An 18,076-nucleotide genomic window follows, 5' to 3' on the forward strand; every position below is an offset into this window, starting at 1 on the left:
GACCTATCTAAAGTCATGTAAATCTGTTGAAATTTGAAGTTTCTTCTACCTCTTGTAAGTCAGTGAATTTCTGCTGTAAATACCACTTCCTTTAATTTGTCCTAAGGTTTTTAGAGGTCTTCACATAGGGGCCCTTCACTCTACTTCGCCAAAATTAGGTGAACACTCCATAGAGTTACAAGCCGAACTTTTGTCCTAGTCTCCTCTTCCATTTGTTCCTTCTGTGCTTCTGGCACCACCTCGATTCTCACTTGCGTAGATGTTAGCTCAGTGGTTCCCAAACTTTGATGCACCTTGGAATCACCTAAGGACCTTTTAAAACTCTGATACCTGGCTTCCAGCCACAGTCATTCTGATGTATTTTGGATGTGACCTGGGCGTGGAGAGCTCTGAAAGCTCCCCAGATGATTGCCATGTGCAGCGGGGTTTGAGAACCACTGCCTTACTAATACTTAAGACGCTACCCGATGATGAAGGAATGAACTAATAAACGGCAAGTTAACAGGAGGACCCGAAGCAGTCACTCCTCTCTCAAGACTTCAGAAGTGTCCCAAAGCCCTAATGGTTCCAAAGACAGGATAGGGACTGTGGTGTGGTGGGCGAGGAAGTGGTTATACCGCCGTGTGCCTCATCTGGTGACATTCAATGAGGGGGCAAGTCTACTTTGCCATTTTTTCTCCCATGGCTCCTTAGCAGATTTGAGACTCTCACCTTATTTAGTTTGCATCAGAGCCTTGCTATATTATGCAATGCATACTCAAAGCATATTCCATCAATCTTGTGACCCCACTAGACACTGGCAATAAATCACAGGAGTATTCCCGCGGGGCCTGGATATGGCCGCACAAGCTCTCACTCCTCAGTGATTCTGGTAGTCACTGCACCAGTGGCTCAGAGCTGGCAGGAAGATATTTATTTATCATCTTGACTCTAAGGAATACACATGCAGGTATGGCCGCGCACATGCGCACACACAAACACAATCATATTGTTTTTGCAGGGACGGGGGTGGTGGTGTTTGTTTTCATATATAAGGCCCCATCCTCCTGATGGTCACTTTGAGAAAACCACCTCCACACTCTGGTCTTAAGTTTTTTTTATCTGAAATAGGAAATTTGGACCATTTAGTCCAGTCATTGGGAGAGCGCAAGAGACCTGTCATTGCAGTGGTGTATTCTGGGGCTCAAATCAACAAAAGACAAATCATAAATTCAATCGAAAGCCACACAGAGAAGTCTCAATATTTGAGAAACGGGAACCTGAGGCCATTCCTTCTCACCTCAGGGGAGTGAAGCAGAAATAGAAACCATCGTTCAAAAGAAGAGATACAACTTCCAGCTTTTGAGATAGGTTTTAGATTTTCTTTTTTCTTATTCACTTCAGTTTCTTTATGGAATATAAGTAAATCTTAAAGTAGAAGGATCGGAGAAGATTGAAATAGGATTGATTTTCTGTCCCTTCCCAGCTTTGAAGTTTAAAAATCACATTCACTTTCTTTTTATTTACCGACAGCCGTGAACTTCCAGAACTTGGTAAAAGTAACCAGAAGTATGAATTGTACTTAGCGAAGGCTGAGGTCTCCACACCCCCACCCTCCTGGTGGTTCCTTTCCAGTCTCCAGGTTCTCCTCTTTGGAGGGCATGCCACTGCCTGGGAAAGATCAAGGCAAACATTCTCATCCAGGCCTTTAGGATTCTGGGCCTTGCCACGTCAGAGCGTGGGATGCATCCTGCCCCTTTAATCTATCAGCGCAGAGTGCACACTTTGGAGCCACACAAATGTGGGTTCCAATTCCAGCTTTTCTTCTTACTGTGTGGCCTTGGAAAGCTCACTTGGCCTCTCTGAGCCTTCGTTTTCACCTATACAGAAGGGGTTAATAATGCCCATCTCTCAGAAGTTCAAAACTCAAGGGCCAAACAGAGGGCCTATTGCAGGGTAGCTCCTTTACTTGGAGAAACTACATAGGCAAATCTGCTTATACTGTGGCAGTGATGACCTACCTATTTCAGGCTTGAGAGGACAAAGCCTAATCCTGTTTCTTTCCCATGAACTGGTGGACAAAACCCCACGTGGGCCACGGGGGGAAAGGTGAATTTCTCTAGCAGACATCAAGCTACATAGGGACACCCTTTTGTCTGCCCCTGGAGAACTGCCCTCCTCTCACTCCACATGGCTTTGGTGGGGTTGCCACTCACAGGACCCTCCAAACCCCCACCACAGAGAGGACAGGTGTCCCAGGACAGACCAATCAGATCCTCCTTCCTGAGAGCTTGAATCTTGACAGAAACACGTAAGAAAATCCAGAAGCTGGAGCCGAGTCATCCTAAGACTACCATGTTTCCCCGAAAATGAGACCTGGCCGGACAGTCAGTTCTGATGCATTTTGTGGAGCAAAAATTAATATAAGACCCGATATTATATTTATATATTATATTATAGTAAAATAAGACCACGGTATGTAAGGAGAAGACAATTCATTAATTCCACCCATGGAAAGCTCTAGACCTTCCTTCTTTCCTGACATCATAAAGCCGTGATATTTGTGATAATCACTCATCCTCCTTTAATTCTGAGGACTACCCAGTGTATTTCCATGTTAACTTCCTTTTTCTGTGCAAGAGTTAGAGCAGCATCTGCTGGCAAAGAATCTGACATATGACAGAAATGTCCCAGCATGGACTGGAGTCTCCCCTTTTAATATAATATCATATGACTATACTTACCAATTAACTCACCTTCAAGAGCAAGGTTAACAACGTTTACACAAGTCTTCGACCCACTAGTGTACGTGTACAATCTTTGGGCCACAGTGGGGACTCCGAGCACTTCCAATCTACTGTTCTCATTTAAATACCGAAGAAACCCAAACCAGGAGATGGAGGGTGACTTGGTCATTGTCCCACAGTCATTTGGTGACAGACCTGAGTTTAGAATTCAGATCCCCTGACACTGAGTCTAGTGTTTTCTTCCTCTTGCCATCCTTATCTTATGCGTGTGGACTGAATACTTTGAGCTGAGCCCCTGCAAAACCACAATAATAGCTGCCATCCTCATAAATGAGCTTTCCGTTGTGTCATAGTTCACACCTATAACCCTGACCAGGTCTCTCGCCTTGCAGGCTAAAGGTTGAGAAGAGAGGATGGAGGTGGGCCTGAGAGAGCAAGGTTGGATACACACAGCCCAGACCCACTATGCAAGATACTAACCCCAAACCTCACCAAAGCACTGTCTTTGTAAGAGAGAGCTGGACACTTTGATTTTCTGCTTTGCCATGGATATTCTGACCCTAGTTAATAAAACTTACCTTCTCTACCCTAGAAAAATGGAAGAGTGCCTTTTCTGAAATAGTCAAAACTGGGAAAGAAGTCCATTCAACACTAAGAGAAATAGAGGGAACATTTTTCTTTTCCCTGTAAAGATTTCAGAGAATCTGAAACAAAACGAAAATGCAAAGACAAATGCTAATCCCTCTCTGTGCACAGCTGGAAAGCAGAAGGAAACTAGCCTGGGTGGTCCTTATTCTTATGAAGTAAGATGGGTGGTTTAGTGTGGCTCTTTGAACCAAGGGAAAAGAAGAAAAACACTGGCTAATGTATACTGAACTCTTCCTGTGGGCCAGGTACTTAATTCCATGTTATTCAAGCCCCACAACCACCTTGGGAAGAAGTATTCTCATTTTATAGATGAGGAAACTGACAGACAGGTGAGTCCATTTGTCCAAGGTCATACTGCTAGTATAGAGTGGAGCCATGCTTTAAACCAGGATGGTTTTAACCCCAGACACTTATTCAGTATACTTTGCAGTCTCCTACCCACAAAAAGAATGAGTCCTTAACACATTTTTGAAGTCTGCAATAAGCCAGACAGTTCCTTCTTTCCGCATATACAAATTAGGATAGAAATTCGACTTTGCAAATTTAATCATTCCTTTTTCCTCCTCCCCTGAACCAACCTTTACCAAGTGCTTAGAAAGGGCCACTTAAATCCATAGCCCAATAAAAATTTATCTTTGTGATTAATATGTGTAAAAATGAGGAGTGACATGGTAATAAAATAGGAAAGGTATGGGGGCCTTTGGGGAAACCCATCTGACTGTGGGCTGTGCTTTCAGTAATGAGGCTGCTATTTTGCGGTCATGGAGGTAATGTTTTTGATGCGGGGAGAATGATTAACAAGGTGACTATATCTGTCGGAGGAAGGAGGGGTGGAGAGAAAGTGCCCGTGGGAAAATGGCTCAGGATGGGAGGCCACGTGCCTTTCCTTCTTCATTTTCAGGAGCCATGAGAATTTTAAGTAAGCTCAGATGCCAGGAATTGTTTGTTCTGTCTCTCTCTCTTTTGCTCTCACTCTAATTCATTCAGTGGTGTGTGTGGAGGACCAGGGAGGGGAAAGGGGGCGTAAAAGGACACAAGAAGAGAGGCAAGAAAAAGTAGAGCAATGCATTCCTTTATCCATTTTCTCCATTGTTGAGAAATTTAGGTCCCGTAATTATTCCTCTATTTGCATGTAGGGCTGACTTACCTGGCAAGTGAAATGATAGCTGTTAAGGGGTACTAGGTTGCCATGGAGGGGGGGGCATTTACTGTGATTATATATAGCAAGGGGACCCAGGAGTACACAAATCCTGCTCTGGCCCAGTTATTCCTCTTCCATGAGCTTCCTGAAAAGACATATGCAGAAATAAATATTAGCTGAGCTTTGACCTTAACCCCCAAAGTAAGGATGGGCTGGATCAGGGGTTAGCTTCCTCTTGTTGAGGCTAGAAGCAGTCCAGGGGGGGAGTGAATGTGATATGGCCTACTTTCCCCCCAAATTTAGGTACCTGCCAATTCAACACTATGAAAACTTATACTTGCTTGTCACAATGAGAAAGGAGCACAGAAAGCGATGGATGGAAAGATGGCATCTTTTGCCTGTGTCTCCTCAAGCTATTCCAGGCTCGATAAAGCTAAGGCCTGGCTACTATGCCTGAGGAAGAGAAAACATCCAGAAATGTGGAGATGACAGAACAGAGATTCCCCCAGGAAGTGATACCAGGCCTGTGTGTCTCTCTGCGAGCACCACGCCCAGTGAAAGCAGGTTGGGCTCTGAACAACCAAATAATAATGACTCTTCTTTGTGTATGTGTGGGAGTGGAGAGGATGGTGGGGTTCCTGTCTGACACCCTGATTCATCCTTAGGAGTGAGACAGCAGCTGTGGAGGCACCCAAAAGGCCAAAAGGAAAAATTATTGATACTACCCATGTTGATAGTCTTCTGCCTCCGTTAGGTCTTTCTGAGTGAATACAGTGGTCTCCCTTATTACGCTATTCTCTATTTGCTGTCAGAATGATTTTCCTGAACTACAGCTCTTACTATGTCACTAAATGCTCAAAAACTTTCCACTGTTCTCACTATCTAGAACAGTGGTGGACAATCTCCTTCTGTTTTTGTAAATAAAGTTTTATTGGAACAGCCCTACTCATTCAGTTACATGTTATCTATGGCTGCTTTCATGCTACGATATCAGAGTTGAGTGGCTGCAACAGAGAGCTTATGGCCTACAAAACCTAAAATATTTACCATCTGGCCCTTTACTTAAGTTTGCCGTATCCTGGTCTACAGAAATGTGCCCAGACATCATCTAGTCGTCGAATGAGGTCCTCGTCAATATGGTCCCAAACGACTAATTCTTCTTGTTTTATTTAGTTCTATTCCCTTCCAAGCACCTCATGTCCCAGCCAAAAAGGCGTCCTCTAATTCATACTTCTTAAGTTGTTTTTTGTTGAGTCTTTTAATTCAATTATTACCATTCTATATGTATGTAATATAGTACCAATATAAAGTACCAATATTCGAAGTGCATAGCTTGATGAATTTTTACAATAATCAACACACCCTTGTAACTGACACCCAAATCAAAAAAACAGAACATAAATTAACCAATACCCCAGATGCCCTCCTCGTGTGCTCTTCTATCCTGATTTCTAACGGTATAGATCAGTTTTAGTCCTTTTTGAGTTTAACGTTAAGTACAAAAGTCAGTATTCCTTCTGTCTGGCTTCTTTCACTCAAATTATAGTTGTGAAATTCAACCAGCTCATTGTATGTAGTTATAGTTTGTTTATTCTCATTAATGAATTCTATTTTGTGTGTTATACCACAATTTATTAATTCTACTGTTAATAGACATTTGGAGGTTCCTCTGTGGAGTTGCAGTGACTAACGCTGCTGTGAACATGCTTTTCCATGTTTTTGTATGTATGCGTGTCTGTTGAGTTAATACCGAAGTATGTCATTGTTGAGTCATACAGTCCATGCGACCAAATCATTTGCCAGTGTATTTATATTAGTAGATGCTCATATCAGGTGTGTGAGAATGCCAGTTGCTGCTAAATATCCTTGTCCGCTCTTGGATTTTTGTTGATGCTGATTTTGTTTTCCTTTTTAGCCATTCTGTGGGTGTATGGTGGAATCTCATTGTGGTTTAAATTTGCATTTTCTTATTGATAAGCGGCAGAGCATCGGTGTATAAATTTATTGGCTATTCAGATATCCTCTTTTGTGATACGCTTAAGTCGTTTTGTCTTTTCTCCTATTGTATTATCTGTGTGTTCTTATTTATATGTAGAAATCCTTTATATATTCTGGGTATGAGTCTTTTGTTAGATATGTGTCTTGTGAATATCACCACCTCTTACTCTATGAATTGCCTTTTCACTCTGTTTGATGAGCAGAGATTTCTAAATGTAATATATTCGAAGTCATTAATTTTCCTTCATGGTAAGCACTTTATGAGTCCTGTTTAAGAAAATTTGCCATCTTCAAAATTATAAAGATGATCTTATACATTTTAGTCTATAAGTTTTATTGTTTCTGTTTTCCTACCTTTATATCTTAAATCTATTTGGAAATGATTGTGTGTGTGTATGGTATGTATAAGTAGGGATCAAGATTTATTTTGTTCTCCATATGGATATCCAATTAATTTACTTTTTTAAATTAAGAATTCTTTACTCACTGAACTGCAGTGTCACCATTGTCATATATTAATTTGCTATTTTCTTGCATAAATACTGTATGAGGAAATCACTATGTCTATATTAAGAGAGTACATCATTTATGATAGCATCAAAACCCATCAAATTTCCAGGAATAAATGGAACAATAGATTCATAGCCCTCTACCCTAAAAACTATAAAACAAAAGATTAAAATAAACAAAATTATAGTGTGTGTGTGTGTGTGTTCAATAGCGTTTTCAATAGTGTTTGAAACATGGTAGCATATGTCTGCAGTTGTTTTTCTTCTTTAAAATTTCCTTGGCTGGTCTTAGCACTTTAAATTCCCATTAAAAAAACTTAGGATTAGGCATTCGACTGGTATTAAAAAATCTGATGAGATTTTGAATGGCATCACATAGAATTCATTTACTTAGGTCTTCTTTTATGTTTATCAATAAGGTTTTGTAGTTGTTAATGTAGAGGTTTACACACCTTTCATAATATTTATTCCCAGGAATTTGATGATATTGTAAATGATATATTCTTTAAAATTTTATTTTTCTAATTTCCAATGTTGCTAATAAATGAAAATTCAACTAAGTTTTGTAGAGTGACCTTGTATCTAATGACCTTTCTTAATTTGCTTATTAATTCAAATAGTTTCTCTGTAGATTTTGGGGGATTTTAAATGTGTGTTTTTTCTATTCTTAGGCCTTTTCTTTCCTTGTTTTATTACAGTTGCTGGGACCAGTACAATGTTGTATAAAAGTGGTCAGAATGTGCAGCCAGTTTCCCTCTAGCTTGGGGCATATGCCTCTGAAACCAACATAACTTATTTCATTTATTTGGTCTCCAAAAACCACCTTAGTGAAATGAATTAATGGGCTAGTAACTATTTGCAAGGCTCTCTTATGGCTGAGCAGAATTATTTGATGGTTTATCTGTCCTTACTCTATTTTGGAGTTATTCAACTGTGTATGGAAGACCAAACTCTACGTATTAGATTGGCTGTGTTAAGTTAGTATAAAGCTCTTTTATTGATGTACAAAACAAAAATATGAGTGTAACTATTATCTATTGAATATTTTTTATTAAGTTTTGATGGCTTTGTTTGCAATAGTGTATTTGGTGTTTGCAGCAATCCTATAACATAGCCATCACTATTTCTTTTGCATAGACAAGTAGCCTGGGGATTAGAAATTATAAATTTGACCCAAGTAACTCAGTTGGTAGTAGTAGAGCTGGGTTTTTGACCTTGGCAGTTTGATTCCAGAGCCCTTAACCACTGTGCAGTAATGATTTGCTCATAGCAAGTTGAAATTTGCCTCCTTGTAATATCTTTGTGGCCATACAGAAAAAGTGTGTCTTCTTTTTCCTATGAATCCCCTTCAGTTGCTTGAAGACAGCTTTTAGAAGCCTTCTGAGTGTTCTTCAGAGTCAGTATTCCTAGTGTCTGTCAGTCCTTGCATAACAAGGTTTAGAAATCTCCTTTGCTTTTTTCAGTTAGCAATTTCCTTCTCAAAATTCCTCTGTAAGCGTGGTGCTCAGAGGGGGTGTCATTCCTGTGTTTGAGCGATTTGAATTGTACAGAGAGCAGAACTTTTCTTTGTTGTGAGCTCTGTACCCCTTCTAAGGCATCTTGAGATTGAAGCAACTTAGTCTAGATTTTGGATTTCAAAGATTCCATTCCGATCTCGGCAAAGCTGTTCACTGACTGGATGACATTGGGCAAGTGTCTAGATCTCCCCAAGTCTCAGTTTTCTTATCTATAAAATATGGGACTCTAACCGCTCCCCTGGTTAGCCCCCAGAGAATGGTGGGAGACTCATTTGAGATAATGGATGGGAATGTTGTTTGCAAACTGTGAAGAGCTCTGTCAATGTCAGTTATTTTTAGCAGACACATCATGCTGTTGACATATACAGAGTGAGTATTTGTACAGAGTGGAGCTGAATTCAGCCATAAAGAGAGCGAACAAAAGGGAATGAAGTGGCATTCAGCCAACATTAAAAAGGAAAATGCTAGTTGGGCTGTGTAGGGGAGACAAGAGGGGAGGGTGGAGTTAGCCCCAGAAAATGAGGACGGATACAAACCATAAAGTTCGGCTGAGGTTTTAGAGAAGCTGCTATGGTCCACAAGGTCAGTGGGGACCAGGAAATCATAATCAGATCTCATGATCTGAGATGCTGAATTGTGTTTTTCCTTCCAGTGAAAATGTGAGGCAGAGCCATTCCCTGCCTCCCTTCCCCCCATCCCACAAGGCTAATTATTATAAAAATTCTCTGTCATTGCTTTGCAACGGTCCACAGCCTAACTAATTTAAAAATGCAAATGAATGCTAAATTACAGTCAGATTTGGAGCTCGTTTCCTGCCTATGCACCTAGAGATGGTAGGCGTCATTTCTACAGCTAAAATCAATCTTGGGCATCCTGGGCGATTTGATAATGGCCAGTGGCACCGTTGCTGATGTCACAAGATGCTCAGTGGCTGGTGGGTTTCAGCAGCCTTGTGGACTATCAATCTTAGGCCTGTCTCTACCTCCGCAGCGACATACTGCAGCACCACGTCATTTCTCCTGAAAACCAAAGGGCTCTCCCTCTGCCATCTGTCAGCCCCATGACAGGCCAAGTGATGAGCCTGATTCTGGTGGCTGGACAGCTCTCCCTTACCACCGTCCCTCCTAGCCGTGAACTCTGGGTCTGAAAGCCTATTTAATGATGATGATGATGACAAAAGGAGGCCTGACTGTCAGCTAGTCCTTGCATCAGTGTGTCTCACAGTGCACTCCTAGGACCTGGGCTGCTTCAAAAGGCAGATTTCTGGGCCCATCTCACACCTACAGAATTGGACTCTATGGATGGACCCCAGAAATGTATTTTTTAAATCAGGCTTTTTCAGGTGATTCTTATCATATTAAAGTTTGAGAACTACCATCTATCTGTAAAATTATGACACATTGGGGGCTGAAAGAAACCTTAGAGACCTCTTAGCTCAGTGATTTTCAAACTTGGCGGCTCCACATTAGAATTATTTGGGGGGCAGTTTAGAGCTTCCAGTGCTGGAGGGTTTACTCCACACAAATGTCATCAGAATCTCTGGGGCTGGGACCAGGCCATCCGTGCTTGTGCGATTTTGTTTTGTTTTGTAAGTTCCCCAGATGATTCCCACATACAACCAAGCCCGAGTGTCACGACTGCAGACCAACCCATTGATTTTACAGTTGGTGAAATGGTGGCTGCCCACAGAGGTGCTGTCTCAGAGAAGTAGTGGGGACCCAAGAGAGTCAGTGACCCAGGCAGGATAGGAACCCAGATTTCCTGACTCCTCGTTGGGGCTGCTGCTACCATACCAGAGCGCTTCTCTTTGTTGAACCAACGACAATCCTGTTTCTTGGTGTTCTGTTTCTTCCTGTGAAAGGTAAAACAACACCTCATGGTTTGATTTTCTTACATGCTAGAGAGTGTTCCTGTTCTCCTGTTCTCACAAGGCCAACCTCTGACTCCGCCAGAGGGACCCCTTATTTGAGCTGAGGCCTAAAGTCCAGTGGCAGACTCACGCTCCCTTCACCCTCGGTGCCCTGAGGCTCCTCTGTCAACTGGAGAAGGCTTGCTGGGAAAATCGGCTTCTAGTTCTGGCGTGAGCCCTGCATGTGTGACTTTTGAGCAAGCAACTAAACTCCTTTGCTGAGCAAGGGATGGTGTTTCAGCAACATCGTGCAGTGCTAGGCACAGAGCAGACAGCCAGCAAATACCCGCTGAATTAAGCAATTAATTCAGCAATGCATTTACCCCAGCTTATCGTCTCCTCAAATGACTTACATATTAAAGTTTATTTCAAAAGATTAGGTTGCAATGAAATTGATGTATAATGAACCTATTTCCAGCCTTAGTGAATGGTTTAATGATACCTAATATATATTAATATCTTCCACAGCAACGTTTTGGTGAACAAAATCGTTTGAACTATCTGTTAGAATTTGATATAATGGGATTTCCTTTTGACAGATAGTAATCATATCTTTACTTACCAAAAGTCCTTTCAACTTTGCGTAAAAAGAGTGGGAAAGAAATTTAAAGGGTACGAAGTGTGCCAAACCAATGAAAACATCTTTTGTGTTTCCTCAATACATGAGTTGAAGTTCTAGATTTCGTAATTTAATACTGTGTTGTCTTTCCTTCAGGAAGATCATTTAATATCAGTAGGACCTACACCTTGAAGTATTCTTTCGTAATGTCTTACCTTGCACACAATTATACCAACAAGCTCATTTGATAACTTTGAATCATATAAGTTTCCAGTTCATGACCAGGATTTACAGCCTGTGGCTGAGACTAGGACATGGTCTAGACATTCCCTGACAAATGTTTATTGCCATAACCCAGGTGCTGCTCTGAGCACTGAGGATTCATTGTTGTTCTGAAAGAGACACACACCTTGCCGTCCGGAAACATATGGTCTGGCAGGGGAGCCAGGCATTAATGGCTGAATGATCATATATGGAGATAAGGGTTGTGCAAGACAAGAGAGGTGGCTCTGAAGGGTATTTATTTAGTAAAAAATCATGGCCCAGACTGGAAGGCCAGGAAGGCAGCCCCCAAATGATGACTGAACTGCTACTCATGTGAAGAGGGACGGGAAGAAGGCAGAAGGCACAGCATTTCCAAAAACCCTGTGTGTGTGTGTGTGTGGGGGGTGGGCACAAGCTTGATTTGAGGAGCTGGAAGAAGCGTCCGCCGATGGCCAACATTAGGAGTAACTTTGAGGCCATTCCATCATTCGTTTCTTTCACAAACCTTTACTGAGTGTCCTCTCTGTTCCAGGGAGGTTAGACATGGGCAAGCTGAACGGAGGAAAAGTCAGTTTCCGTTCGTGTTTAAACATGTCAGTTGTGGCTAGACAACCTTGGAACTGCACTGGGACTACGAATTCTAAAAATGTGTTCACATTATTTCATTTCTCTGAGTTTCCATTCTCTTACCCATTAGATGGAGGATACATCCAGGCTTTTCAAGGGATGGTCTTGCGGATCAAAGGAGTTAGCGTGTAAAAAACATTTAGTGTAGAGCTGGACACATCATAGATATCTAATTAATATTAGCTACATGCAAACCAGCTGACAAAAATAAGGCAAAAAAGTCAATCTTTGTTTCTAAGTCTGGCCTTTAGACGCTGAGAAAACCCCTGGAGCATCTCAGGGTTCAGTTGGGAGGATGAGGGGAGGTTTCCTGCCAACTGCATCATCCACCCAAGAGACTCCGCTGGCACCTCCCTTGTCCCTTTAGACAGCTTGCCGCTGGCTGGGGTGGTGGCAGTGGGCCAGTCACCGAGTTTAAATAGAATTTTCTTCGCAAATTGACAGAGCAATGAAATTACCAAACTGCTGTGTTTATCTTTCCAAATAAAAGACAGATTTTAAGTACATTAGATGAATGTAATTGAAAATCAGAAGCAAGTGGGGACGGGGGTGTGTGTGCTGTAACTTCTGCGCCAATGTGGGATCACGCTCTCCGGACCCCCCAATTAGATGTGGGCGGAGGGAGTTAGGAAAGGAGGTTTGCTTGCAAGGAGGGTTGGTTCTCATGCTCAGAACTGTTAAGATGAGCCAGATTCTGAGAGCGACTGCAGCTCACCATTGGGAGACTTAAAAGCCCCAGATCTCCCAGAAACCTTAATTGGATTTCAATTAAGATTCTGCTATCCCCACATAGAGTCCTCTTAACCCTTCTTCAGAGGTGCTGCCTGAGTAATCAAATTCTTGCTGCAGGTCGCAGGTGGCTTTGTTGACCCAAGCTTTACGCTAAAGCTCTCTGAGACAACATCACCTGCTTGGAACCTACACGTCTCCTCCTATTGTGTACGTGTGAGGAATGGCAGTGCCTCCACGTGGTACAGGAGGCTGGCTGAGAAGTACAGAGCTGGGAACCTCCCCGGGAAGTCCCCGGACTGGGTGGCCACCGGGCTTCGGGTTTTTGGTCTTTTTCCTTGCCTGAGTGGTTGGTACCTAACAGTGGCTCCAAGGGAGGTGGCTGTGGGCTTCCCTTCCTTATCACCCCGTCAGCCCCTGCTCGACTCTTGCCAAATTGAAATAGTAGTAATTTTTTTTTTTTATGTGAGAAATTACAGGTATGTTTCTCAACCTTAAAAATGTGAAAGAAAGCAGCATCTTTAAACAAACAAACACACACAAAAAAAATTTTGCTGTTTAAAAAATATCTGTCCTGTAAAACCTAGGTAAGATGAATATTGTTCCAACAAGTGCTGGGCAGATTCCCACTGTAAAGCTTGCCCATGTTGAGCTTCCCCCACTGACACCTGGCCGTCCTTCTTTGCTTACTTAACAGTGTTCTCAGTTCATTCCTGAGCATGGCGTTGGAACTCTGTCTGGAGAAACCGATCATCCTCACATCCGGTCAGAAAAACGAGGATCCATGACAGAAGGTTAGTAACAGCGTGCTGTCTGAGGAGAACAGATAATAGCATTTTGCTTGAAGAACAGTGGCAGCTGAGTATTAATTGCAGGATATTGACAGTCGAGTGACGTTACAGTGGCTTTCGTGACAGAGTTGTCTAGAGAGATCTCATCTTGGGGCGTTCCATGTAGAACTTTCATGTGAGTGAGTTCCTAGGCCTGCATCATTGATGGGAAGGCAGAAGTCGCCCACTTAGGGTGCATTTGGATTTCTCTGTCATTTCCACTTTGAGTTGCAATTCTCCTCCCTGATGTCCTCATTTACGGAGGACCTAGAGAATCAACTGTGTCTGTTTTTATCGAGGAACATTAACAGTGAGGTGTTAGTCAGAAGAGCCCCGGCTCTCACTGCAAAATGCCTGTGGTACTGAAAGAAGTCAAATAATATTGGCTTATTCTCCGTGATACAGGCTGGATGCCCTCAGCACAGAAATGTGGAAGAGAACATTTCCGTTTTGCTTCAGTGAAAAGCATTGGTAATACAACCCGGGTTTGGTCTTTGTTCCGAGCACCCCTGAGCGGGGTGACCTCTCTGTGCCCCAGTTTGCTCAACTATAAATGAGGTGTGGGACCAGATGGTATTTCAGATTCAAATGTGGCGGAGAGGAGTCTGGAGTCCTGGAGCTCAGGCTTTAGTCCCACATGAAGCTCTGACTGGGCAGGTCCTTTGTCTTCGCTGGGCCTCAGGTTCCTATAAGACAGGGACTTTGGATGAGATGTCTTTAAGATCCCTCTCAGTTGTGAAGAGTAGATAACCTACCTACTCTAGCAGGAAGGCAATGACCAGATACTGGCCCCTGACACACAGCTGCATGATGCTAATAGAACAGGGTGAACGTACACCAGCGAGGAAGGCTCGTCCTGTTCTTCAGGACGTACTTTTTCCTCCATTTCTTTTGACCACTTTGGGCATCCTGAGAGGCACAGGCCACGCTCACTGCTCAACTCGGCAGAGCAAATGCAGACAAATGAGATGGCATTGGGAATGCTATTTTTGCCTGCACTAGAAAACGTCTTGAAAATATCACATGCTGCAGGAGGCGAAGAGAATGTGTACAAAAGGGAGGTGTGATAAAGGCAACTTAGTTCAATAATAGTTCAAATGAAAAAATTTGGGGGTGGGGTAGCAAGTTTATATAAATACATCATAACAATAGTTAAAGGGGTCTCAGCTAGATGCACCTATAACAATAGGGGTAGGGATGGTTACAGCTGTGCGTAGGAGGGAGGGGATGCCTCAGTCCAAACAGACTTCCTTGGAAATGGGATTCAGTTTCATTTGGAAGGGGAGTATTAAAATAGGGCACATCTAAGAAGAGAGATTAAAAAAGGAGACAGGTTAAAAACACATATTCTACAAAGAATAGTTGAAGATCCTGGGGGCAGGGTATGAGAAGCTGAGAAATGATGCAGGGAGAACCCGTGATGATGAGGGGCATGTGATTACTAAGAGGAGAAGGGAGAAGATTCGTGTCTTTCCAGATAAAACAGAAGTCAGTTGTGAGGAGGCAAATGATGGCTCAGGAGAAGGAAAAACTTTCAGAATATTACAGCAGCGGGAGGGGTTTTTCACGGAGCACTGAAGCTCCTTGTCATTGGGATGGGTGTTGGGGGTCACGTACAGGCTGGGTGGTCGACACTCAGAGATGCTATGTTGAATTGGAGGTTTAGCAAGGAGACTCTTTTCCAATTCTGTTCTTTTATGGTGGGTACAGTGTTATGAGTAAACCTTGAAGTTCTAGTTGCAGTGCTTTGACTAACTTGCTATGTGACCTTGACCAGGTCTATTAACCTTTCTGAACCTCAATGTACTCATCTGCAAATGGAGACAGTAGCACCTGTCCCACCATATCCAACAATGATGTTACAGAAACCTTTTGAAGATAAAATAACGCATATGAAAGTGCTCTGAAGAACAGGACACACTATGTGTAAATGGTACATTCATGATGAGACGGTTCATTATTCTCCAGCTTTTGTCTTGCCTGGCAGTACATCCTGGTGGGTGAGAGTGGAGACTCAAGGGTTAGACTGCCTGGATTGCAATCCTGCCTCTGCCTCTTGCTAGGTATATGGTCTTTGGCAAATGGAAAAAACTTGCTGAGCCTGTTTCCTGGTCTACATAATGGGGCTGAGAAGGAGAATGTTGATTTTAGGGGTCCTTGTGAGGAGTAGACGTAGTATATGGGAGGTGATTTTCACAGTGCCCGGCACAGAGTATGCCCTCTGTGAGGCTTTGTTCTTCTACCATGACTATTGGCTGGCTTCAGGTTGTACTTACTGCCTGTTGTGGTAGGTTGTGATACCAGCGGGCTGAATTGTTGGGGTCCGTTCCAGACACGTCTTGGAGGGACTCAGGTCCATCTCGAAACATCCAAGGCAGCAGAGAATGTCCACGTAGCTCCCTCAGGGGAGATGTAAGCACAGCTACCAAAATTCGTCAATTCGGCGACCCCAAATGTTTTCTTTTATTTGGAAGCTCATAATATTCCATCATAAATGTTTCATAATTGCCTCATGAATTATTCACCTGCAACTTAATAACCTTAAATTTTATGGGATTATGGTTTTATGGGAGAAAAACATTACCAACCTGGGACCCAGCTGTGAAGAGAAAGTGCTGACGTTACCAATTTATTTTCACTATGCAGTGGAAGGTCTTTTTTTTTTTTTTTTTTTTTTGTAACTATGAAATACAGAATATTAATAAAAGAGCAAATAAAAAACCAAAAGAGGAAGAAAAAATTCCTTACACTGCTCTTTTTAAAAATTTTAATCTCAAAGCTGTGTTTGCAATATTTTTGCCGATTGCCAAGAAGCTGATCCACCTCCATTACAGTTGGTGTCATTTTCTCTGGTGAAGCCAAGAAAAAATCATTCTTTGATTCCTTTCTTTACTTACCTGGCCATTGGCCTTTCTATGCTTTTGTCCGTCACTCAGCTTTTTTTTTTTTTTTGGCCTGTATCCATTAGTAATTTTTAAATTAGTATCACCCTTTCCCCATCCTAATGTTAGAACGTTAGTTTTGGAATGTCATTAGTGTTGCTTAAGCAGAGTATGGTGATATAGTAGAAAGATCAGTGATTGGGAGGTTTGAGATCTGAGTCTAGATTATCATTGAATTGATGTATAACTTTAGCAATTCAATGAAGTATTCTCAGCCTCGGTTTCCTTATAGATAAAATGGGGATAATAATACCCATTCTACCTACCTCACAGAAATTTTGAGAAAGTCAAGTAACATAAGAGATGAGACAGCCTTTGAAAGAGCAGAGCACTGCACAAAGGTAAGAAACTGGCTCAGTAGCACAGGTGAGGGAAGAAGGCTGGGATGTTGACATGCCTGAGCCCAGTGGAAGGACGAGCAGGAAGATCCAAAGAAAGAGCTAGTTCCTATCAGATAGCTGGAAAAGAAGCTTACTACCTGATTCAAGTTTGAGTTTTCACTGGGAGCAGAAAAAGAACAAAGACCATCCTGTCCTCTAACCCCAGGTAGGGGTGCTTCCTCACCAGCTGTCATTACAACCCTTTTATTGCCGATCATGTGGTATGAGCACTTTTAGAATCAAAGAATAGTAGAAAGATAGTAGAGATGACGAAATATCTATTCCAATGTCCTCATTTTACAGATGAGGAAACTGAGACCTACTGAGGAAGGATGGATTTGACCAAGGTTCTTCGGTGAATTAGAGGCAGAAGCTGGGACAAAAAGCCTGATCTTTGATTTCTAATACGTACTGGGCACTCATCTGCCATAGAGTGTGTGCCATGAATGCGCTATAAGTAGAGGCTTCTGGAAGGAACAGCAGGGGTTTACCAATAAAAATGGGATGGAGCAGGTGTTGTGCAAGGCGAGGGCACTGGAGAGGAGCTAAGAAATGTGATTCTGCTGTAGGTAAGTGAGCCCCACAAGCAGAGTTTAGAAACCAGTGGGGCATTTTTTTTGGACTGGCTTGACCTGAGTCATCTAATTAAAGCAGGAACAGGTGCCCCAGAGGCTACAGCAACTCCTCCGTCCTACAGTTTGCACTAAGTTCTAATAACATTTTATTAAAATTCTCCGGGTCCTGATTAATTTTCCTGGCTGCCTTCTTTCTTATTGCTCTCCTGGCCACAAGATAAGAACAGCGAGTGCTCTAACAAATAGAGGGAACAGTTGGGCTCAAGTCATTTGGACTAAATGGCTCTCTGCCCTCGGCTTAATGAAGTTTTGGGTGTTTCTGTCCATGCATTTTGGGGGGATGATGAGAGATGACACGTGCTGGTGTCTGAGAAGATGGACATGACCAAGAACTTACCCTCTGGGGTATCATCGGTAAAATGATTATTGATTTGGTTACTACCTGTCAGCTAAGGGAGGAAGAGGAGTCACATTTGCTGAGCGCCTGCTGTATGTTAAGTATTTTTCTGTGTCTCTTCTCTGGGTTGCTAGAGTGTCTTGTGCATTCTTCTAACACAGAGCTGCCGAGATCTGTTTTCCCAGAAGCACTGTGAGCAGCCCTGAGCAGTACGTCTTCCTCATCGCGAGCTGGCAGTCTCATTGAGGGGCCACCCATAGCAGGTTCTCAATCAATAGGTGTTCAGTTAATGAATGATGGTCGGGTGGTACACATACGATGTCTG

The 18,076-nt window shown here is 42.6% G+C and overlaps 2 long non-coding RNA genes across 4 annotated transcripts in view; one reads left to right on the top strand and one right to left on the bottom strand.

Moving 5' to 3' along the window:
- LOC109457455 (uncharacterized) overlaps window positions 1-18,076 on the top strand; it is a 611,744-nt gene that overhangs the window by 352,533 nt on the left and 241,135 nt on the right. For all 3 annotated transcript variants that reach the window (XR_012489845.1, XR_012489844.1, XR_002139027.2), the window contains one exon: window positions 13,325-13,421. This is a non-coding gene — a long non-coding RNA (uncharacterized LOC109457455). The remainder of the gene's footprint in view (window positions 1-13,324; window positions 13,422-18,076) is intronic.
- Window positions 11,759-16,080, bottom strand: LOC141567294 (uncharacterized). Its single transcript, XR_012489847.1, has 2 exons — window positions 15,734-16,080; window positions 11,759-14,143 (listed from the first exon to the last, which is right to left on the bottom strand). It is a non-coding gene; the product is annotated as an uncharacterized LOC141567294 (long non-coding RNA).

This window comes from Rhinolophus sinicus, linkage group LG10 (assembly GCF_036562045.2).
Source record: "Rhinolophus sinicus isolate RSC01 linkage group LG10, ASM3656204v1, whole genome shotgun sequence".
In the NCBI taxonomy this organism is placed as follows: Eukaryota; Metazoa; Chordata; class Mammalia; order Chiroptera; family Rhinolophidae; genus Rhinolophus; species Rhinolophus sinicus.